The sequence below is a fragment of the Rutidosis leptorrhynchoides genome, chromosome 7 (assembly GCF_046630445.1).
Source record: "Rutidosis leptorrhynchoides isolate AG116_Rl617_1_P2 chromosome 7, CSIRO_AGI_Rlap_v1, whole genome shotgun sequence".
Classification (NCBI taxonomy): domain Eukaryota; kingdom Viridiplantae; phylum Streptophyta; class Magnoliopsida; order Asterales; family Asteraceae; genus Rutidosis; species Rutidosis leptorrhynchoides.
In genome coordinates this window covers 152,214,335-152,222,828 of record NC_092339.1, presented here as the reverse complement: position 1 = coordinate 152,222,828, position 8,494 = coordinate 152,214,335, and the positions used below count along the sequence as shown (strand labels likewise).

At 34.5% G+C, this 8,494-nt stretch overlaps 1 pseudogene; it reads left to right on the top strand.

The window, feature by feature from the left end:
• The first annotated feature begins 7,626 nt into the window (after positions 1-7,626).
• On the top strand, positions 7,627-7,755 carry LOC139860789 (U1 spliceosomal RNA; annotated as a pseudogene).
• The last annotated feature ends 739 nt before the right edge of the window (positions 7,756-8,494 follow it).

Here is an 8,494-nt window from a genome sequence, read left to right as displayed (position 1 = left end):
ATTTTAGTTGATCTTTTAGCCAATGCTTCCTCAATCTCACTGTTGGATGCAAATGTGAGTTGTGCAGGTAGGCCAATCATCAGGTATTTACTATCATACAGACAGGGCTCAGCTTTGGCCATATTGGACAGGGTGAGAGGATTTTCAAAGCCTAGGCCTTTGTTCTCACGAAAGGAGTCCTTTGGTCGATTCATGAACAGGGTTTGATTCGAGATATGTCCTGCTAAAACAACCTTAGATTGTTCGATCCTGTAAAGCTTTTATTCAAATTGACCTAGACGAGTTTGAAGCTCTAGATTATGTGCAGTAAGTTTTGAGCATTCAGAGGTTTTCTTAGCAAGATCGAAAAGGGGTTCTCTTATCTTTTCTTCTAAGGTATCTAGAAGAGTTTTCTTAGAAGCAGTGAGTTTCTTAATTTCTTTCTCAGCATTGTCTACTTTCTCACTAAGAACTTCATTTCTTAACCTAAAGTCTGTCCTTTCTATTCGTAACGGTCTCACACTAGATTTTAGCTCCTTCAATTGTGTTACTTTTTCAGCTAGATCCTTCTGAAGTGTTAGGTATGCATTGTTTGACACTTTGATTTTCAATTCAGCTTTTAACCTATGGTTCTCATTTTGTAGTCCACTAACTTGGCTAGCAAGTGATCTAAGGTCCTTACTCATTTTAGCAAAGTTATCAACATACATATCAGGCAATTCATGGAGCATTTTATCATGATTATTTGAAGCAGGTTCATCTCTAATGGACACATTAATTTGGACAAGTAGGTCATTAGGTCTCTTAGAGGGTGCTTGCAATACATCAGAAACACATCCAGAACTATTATTAACAGAGTTATAATATTCATGAATTATGTCGGTGTAAAGTTGTAACTCTTCCTCGTCATCAGAAGAAACATTGTCAGGAGCACAATTCATGTTGGTGAGTTTCAATACATTAGCTCGTTCGGGCTCCTGTTCACTGTCTGACCAGTTTAGCCAAACATCATCTGAGGCTTTGAGGACCTTCCCCTTTTCGGCATCTTAGGCGAGCAACATCTTTTTCTTGTAGTACTCGGCATTCTTTCGTTTGGGTAGTCTGCATTCTCGTGCAAAGTGACCTGTTTTACCACAGTTGAAACAAACATTATCGGGGTCCTTGTGTGTCAGGGGCTCTGTATTGAGTGGTTGAGGTTTCAGGTTTTTTGTAGTATGAAGAGCTGGATGAGGTTCATTTGTTGTTGTTTTTGCTAAAACCTCCAGATGATCTCCTGAGATTCAGTTGCTTGCTGAACATTGCGGCAGCCTTGATGAGATCTCGATGTTCTTCAACAACATCAGAGTATGTGTCCTCATCAGAGGAAATGGTTTGTTTTTCTTTGAGTGAGTTGGAGCGGTTGGAAGGGGTTTTGGTGGAGCTTTTGTTAACAAACAGAGCCATTGGATCACTGGTTTCAGTGAGGTTGGATTTAGGGTTTTGGGTGGCTAGAACATCAGGTTGATGATTCATTAGTTTCCTTACAACTTCATGGATGTTGTACTTCTTGGTGTTTTTGGAGGCACGGAAGTTGTTTCCGTATGGTGTCCAGGTGGCATTTAGTTTCTTCAGAAATTTCATGTTCAGCTCTTGATTTTCCTTTTTCACTCCAACCTTCTTTAGCTCATTAATGACTTCACATAAACGTTTGTAGCAGTCCTTTAGAGGTTCATCGGGTTTCTAAAAGTAGTCCTCATACATTGCGAGAGCTATGTCAAGTTTTGTCTGATCGGATTGGCTGTATCCTTCCTGTTGACGGGTGATTTCATCTAGAAGTTCTTTTTCGAATTTCAGAGAGCTGACGGACTTGTACATGTCATGAGGAAGGGCTTGCATGATAATGGACCTGGAATCGATATCGGCTTGAGCTCTCTTGGCTTCTTCACCCTAGAGTTCATAGGGTTTTAGAACCGCGCTGATGTCAGGGTGAAGTGAGATCTTAGGTCCATTGAGAAATGATTCCCAGAGGTATTTGGTTTGTTCTCCTTTTCCATTGATGAAGTTGTCAAACCTTCCTTTCCATTCGTCAAATAGTCCCTCGAACAGCATGGGAGGACGGGTATCCGAGCCTACGACCAAAGCATCACGGTTTGCAGTAGCCATCTTAACTAGTAGTGTAAACTGAGTGGTACAAAAGAGAGGAATTTTAACAAGAGATTGGTAAGTGGATGAGTTTGAGTGTAGAGACTCACTTGTGTAATCAAAGTGAAATTAGGGTTTTGGTGTAAAACCACTTGTATAAGCCAGGTGGTTTTTGAGCAAAGCCAAACTTCAAGTCAGACTATGTTTTCGAACAGCAACAAAGTAGTAAAGAAAGGGAGGTTTTCGAGCAGGACAGTTATGGAAGCAAGATCCTAGGTTTTCGAGCAGGTAAGATAATAGAGCATTAGAAAAGTTTTAGAGCAGGAAATGTATTCGAGCAGTTAAGGTATTCGAGCACATAGCTAGTTCTAGAGCACCTAAATTTTCGAGCAGATAACTAGGGTTTCAAACAAAACCAAGCCTTCAAAACAGGGTGGTTTTCGAGCAGAACCAGGTTCTCTGGAAACTAAGTTTTCGAGCACAATGAGACAAAACTTAAGATTTTTGAGCAGCAAAAGTTTTTCGTGCAAGGTTTTAGGGCAGTAAAAATCACTGTTTTCAGTCAATCTTTTAATTTTGAACACAATTTTTTTTTGAGCAAATACTCAAATTACACACTGTTCTCGAGCAAAGATCACACTTTTCACAATTTTTCGAGCAATTTGACTGAAAAACACTTAGTTCAGCTTGTTTAAGTACAAGTTGTTTGACTTTAAGAGAGAGAGTACCTATGCACGTGAAAACTTACACAAAAGTACAAGCTTATGCACAAAAGGACAAGTCCTTTGTCCTCTATGACACAAATCAAGGGATTATGTCAAGGACATGTCCTTTTCATACCTAAAACTATCGGGTAATAGAAATTTCGATGGGTATTGACTACAGGTCCAAAGTTTGGAGCCAAAACAGACTCAACACGTGGGAAAATGAACAGGTTTTTCGAGCAAACCTTAGGGTTTCACTGTATTGATACTACCCTGGGAGGTTATCGAGCAGTCTCAAACCTAGAAGGGGTTTTCGAGCACCTGTTCTGAGAAAAACTTAAGCAATTTTAAGAAGATTTAGCAGAGTTTAAGGACAAATTAGCAATGAATCATGAAACATTAGGACCTTTAATTAACCTTAACACGAGTGGAGTGCAAAATTTCAAGTACTTTTCGAGTAAATCATGTAAAAAGGTGATAAAAATCATCATATCTCAGTCATGGCAGCAGAAACATGAGCATATGAGCATGAAATATGAACAAATACATGAGCTAAGCACTAAATTACCAGAAAACTTCATGAATTACATACCATTTTGACATACATATTTTTTCATAAGACAGAAACATGTTAAACATACTTCATCATACGAAAAACATGACACAGATTAGGGTAAGAAGAACTTTTTCGTGCATAAAATATTTTTAGAACAAGTTAATCTGAGATAGAGCATGCATATTTTAGAACATGTTAAGCATTTAACACAAATTTCAGGCAGAAAGATAGATATACTTAACAAACAACAACCAAATTCGTTACTAAATGAAGATTAATCGTGATACCTCAACCGAAAACACCAAACACTTCAAAACACGAGTCTAAAAGCTTCAATCCTTGGATTTACAAGCAAGATAGCAAGTCACGCTCTGATACCAATTGTTAGTCCCTAATAAAGCCTAGATCGACAGTTTGTGAGTTGATTAGTGGGTTGGAAGTATTAGTTATCAAGAACACATGAGAGAAAGGATAATATGACTTAGTGCAAAATGGATAACTAGTTACAATAGTTGTGGGGAGGTTGTTTATATATGACAACCTCCCTAGTTACAAAAGTTACAAAGTTACCATGGTAAAACAGTAAATACAATACATAACAAAGATAAAACCGTGCGCCACTAATCTATTACATAAATATATGTCAACATAGTCATATCATAAGTTTAACTAATTAATATTGAATTATTAATCATAATATAAGTATCTTAAATAAATTATGAAATGTTACACATATCATAAGTATTTTGTTATAATTATTAAACCATAAGTATTTAATAATTAATTGCTTTATAATAAATAATTAATAACTAAGTCTTATAATAAATAAATAAATAATTAATCTTTATTATAAGTCTTGATATAATAATCTTTTATCATAAGTTTTATACTTAACATAAGTCTTCCATTAATAATAATTTAATTATTAAATCATAAGTTTAATTATAGAAATATCAAATCATAATCTAAATATTAAATGATATAATAAATATATATCATAAGTATTAATTGATAATAATTACTTTTATAACCCAAGTAATTTAATAATAATGAAAATCATTATTTATATAACCTAAGTTCAATTTCATTAACATAAGCTTCATTAAAACTTCATCGGGTCATATCTTGAGCCTTGGGTGTCGGTTTTTGATGAGTCTTACATATATCCTCGTCTAAACAACCTTCCCGACACCTTAGGATGCTCAAGAACATCCCAATTCAGTTCATATGGTCGTGATGAAAAACCATATACCAAGCATCACTTTAATCCGATTCAAAACTTGTTTTAATCATTCCGGGTGATCCGTGGCTCGGATTTTGATGACCCGAACATGAAAGTTTATCCAATCATCCATCTCAACACAATGGTATACCCAAAATCTCAGATTGGTTTCAAAAGCTTATTTCAATTTTTACAAAACCCTAAATCAAGCATAGATTTTGATCCGTAACTCGAAACGAGACGAATCCAAAGCCTAAAATTATGTACTCAATGAGAGGAACACATTGAGACACTTTAATTAACCAAAAAGATTAGCCAAAATCACTGATTTAAACAATATAGCTTCTGTACCAATTTTGATCAACCGAAATCATACACAATTAAGCATTTCTAAACATAATAACAACAATACAACAACATACAAGTACTAATACATTAACTTACATCTAAAATCAGTATAATATAGATGAAATTGAAAAGTTAGGGTTTATGTTTATACTCTAATCAAGAATCAAATGGTACAGATGTGTAGAGCTTGAAATGGAGAATCTGTTTATGTGAAAAGCCCTATGATCCAAGCAATAATTTTTGATGAATGATGATGATGTTAGTGGTGTAGGTGACGAACAAGAAAGGAGAGGAGGAGGAGAGGAGAATTTTTAGGTTTGAGAAAATGAATAAGTGTGAAATGATTTCCAATTGCAAGTAGTGTAACAAAATAAAAATGGGAGGGGTGTAGGGCCTAGGTTCGACCGAATTTTTGAAAGGATGGGCCCTACATAGCCCACTTTGATCTTGTAAACAAAATCTTGTGGCCCGAATACCTGAACGAAGCCCGATTCGCGAAAACGCCGTTACGCGATTAAATTTTCGGAAGAAACACGCACACGCAAAAAATGAAATATAGAAATATCTTATAAACTCATATGATATAGAAATATCATAAATAAAATAATTCAGATTCGAAAATCACGAAAGTCGAATTATTGATTTGAAAACCGAAACGATTTACCGGATATAAATCCAAGATACGTAGAAACGTACAAAGGTAAATACCAACACATATAATCACATAACATATAATAAAGGAAATATATATTATTATTAAAATAATAATATAAGTTATAGAAATGACGTGTCACGAATACCAATTAATAGAAATTAAATATAAATGGAAAAGAATAACGGAAAAAGTAGGGTCGCGACATTAACCAAGGTACATAGCTAGGTTAGTTGTAAAAGAATTCAGTCAGAAAAAGGGTATTGATTTTGTGGAGATTTTCTCACAGGTAGTGAAGATGGGATCTATCCAAGTGGTTCTTGGATTAGTTGCTAGTCTTGACTTTGATGTTGAACAAATGGGTGTCAAGACTACTTTCCTTCATGGTGATTTGGATAAGGAAATCTACATGATGCAACCTGAAGGGTTTCAGGTTAAGGTTAAAGAAGATTATGTTTGTAGGCTACAGAAAAGTCTATAGGTTGAAGCAAGCACCGAGACAGTGGTATAAGAAGTTTGAGTCGGTTATAGGAAAGCAAGGCTACCGAAAGACAACTTCAGATCATTGTGTTTTCTTTCAGAGGTTTATGATGATTTCATCATATTGTTGCTATACGTTGATGATATGTTGAGGTTTGGGAATGATGAACCCGACCCTCTAGCCCGCCCTCCAGGGCGCTGATGACACCACCCAGCCCTCGAGGCAGCCCTGGTCTGCCATGCCCATTTCACCCTCAATTTTATAGTGTTGAAGCAAAAATCAGTACGGAAGATTGGTCCAATAATATGACCTTTGGAATAAACAAAAGAAAACGAAAAGAAAAAAAGGGCAATGACTACTAAGAGATATGCTCGTGGAACACATTTGGAGTCTTCCTCCTAATTATCGTATTCGACATAATCCGACATTGAGACCTTCAAACAATTAAGTTGAAGCGGGACCTTCACACATTCTCGAAGACGAAGTTGAAAGACGAAGTCGGAGACGAATAAGAAGAATAGTTTTTAAATTTAATGTAATTTTAATTTTAGTCTTTTTTAAATTAAATTTTCCTTTAGACTAAATTGTACTTTTAATTTTAATTTAATGAAAATGTAATTTTAGTTTTAATTAAATAAGTTTTTTTAATTTATATAATTATTTGATTTTATAATTTTAAAAAAGAAACTAAAAACTATGAGGGTGAAAAAGTATGTTATGATTCAGAGTGTTTAGTCTCGAGTTAGTCCTGATGAGGATAAATTTAAAAAAGAATTTTAAACTAATATTATTCTAAGAATATTGAGGAAGTTGTGATTTATAGTATTAGCAATCTATCACCTAGTTTCAATCATGTAAGTGTATACATTAAGATTTTTTTAGACATGATCATGCAAACGACAAATAAACACAAGGATAAACAATAATTCATCATAGTATTAATTAAGAAATAAGAAATTAAAGTTACCAATGATTAAATTTTGTTACAAATGACATCAAAGAGATTAAAAACCCAAGCATAGTGAAAAAACTTCAAAATTCGACTTTAAACCCATAGAATTTGTAAATTAAAGGCTGATGAAAAGTTGGGATATTAATGGGGTATTTATAGATCGAAATAAGGACCCCTAAACTGCCTCAACCTCACGACCGCGACCTTTTTACTCGCGATCGCGAGATCCAGAACAGCCATTTTCGCGACTGGGAAAATGTAGCTCGCGACCGCGAGATTGTATTTCTCAAAACCCAACTTCTGTTAATATCCCGTGCCCGTAGTCAAGAACTTCACACCTGTAAACAATAAGCTCGCGACCGTGAGATGTAGCCCGAACAACAACTCTTTTTGTTTAAATCTTCAACTTGAAATCTTCTTTCTACTTGTCTTTTTGAGCTAAAGATTTGCCAAAATCTGCATCAAATTGTCATTAACCATTACTCGAACAAAACCTTCACTTTAATACGAAACTATCTTGAAATATTCAAAATATATCCAACATAATAAACATGAAACCCGATAACGCGTTGGAAAATATATATAAAATAGGCGTTATCAAGTCGGTTGAAACACTTACCTGGATGGGTTCAATGGCCGATCAAGAATGTCCATGGCCTAGGACAGTGACCTCCATTGCACTTTAGTGGGGTGCTGCCCTAAAATCGGTCAAAGTGGTCGAGTCTACATCATAATTTGACCAAGCGTTTTTTTACCAACTAAACCTAGGTAATAAGAGAGGTCCCTGTAGTGACCCGAACTTTTCCATGTTTATATATATTAATTGAGATTGATATTTACGTGATTAAATGTTTCCAACATGTTAAGCAATCAAACTTGTTAAGACTTGATTAATTGAAATATGTTTCATATAGACAATTGACCACCCAAGTTGACCGGTGATTCACGAACGTTAAAACTTGTAAAAACTATATGATGACATATATATGGATATATATATAGTTAACATGATACTATGATAAGTAAACATATCATTAAGTATATTAACAATGAACTACATATGTAAAAACAAGACTACTAACTTAATGATTTTTAAACGAGACATATATGTAACGATTATCGTTGTAAAGACATTTAATGTAAATATATCATATTAAGAGATATTCATACATGATAATATCATGATAATATAATAATTTAAAATCTCATTTGATATTATAAACATTGGGTTAACAACATTTAACAAGATCGTTAACCTAAAGGTTTCAAAACAACACTTACATGTAACGACTAACGATGACTTAACGACTCAGTAAAATGTATATACATGTAGTGTTTTAATATGTATTTATACACTTTTGAAAGACTTCAATACACTTATCAAAATACTTCTACTTAACAAAAATGCTTACAATTACATCCTCGTTCAGTTTCATCAACAATTCTACTCGTATGCACCCGTATTCGTACTCGTACAAT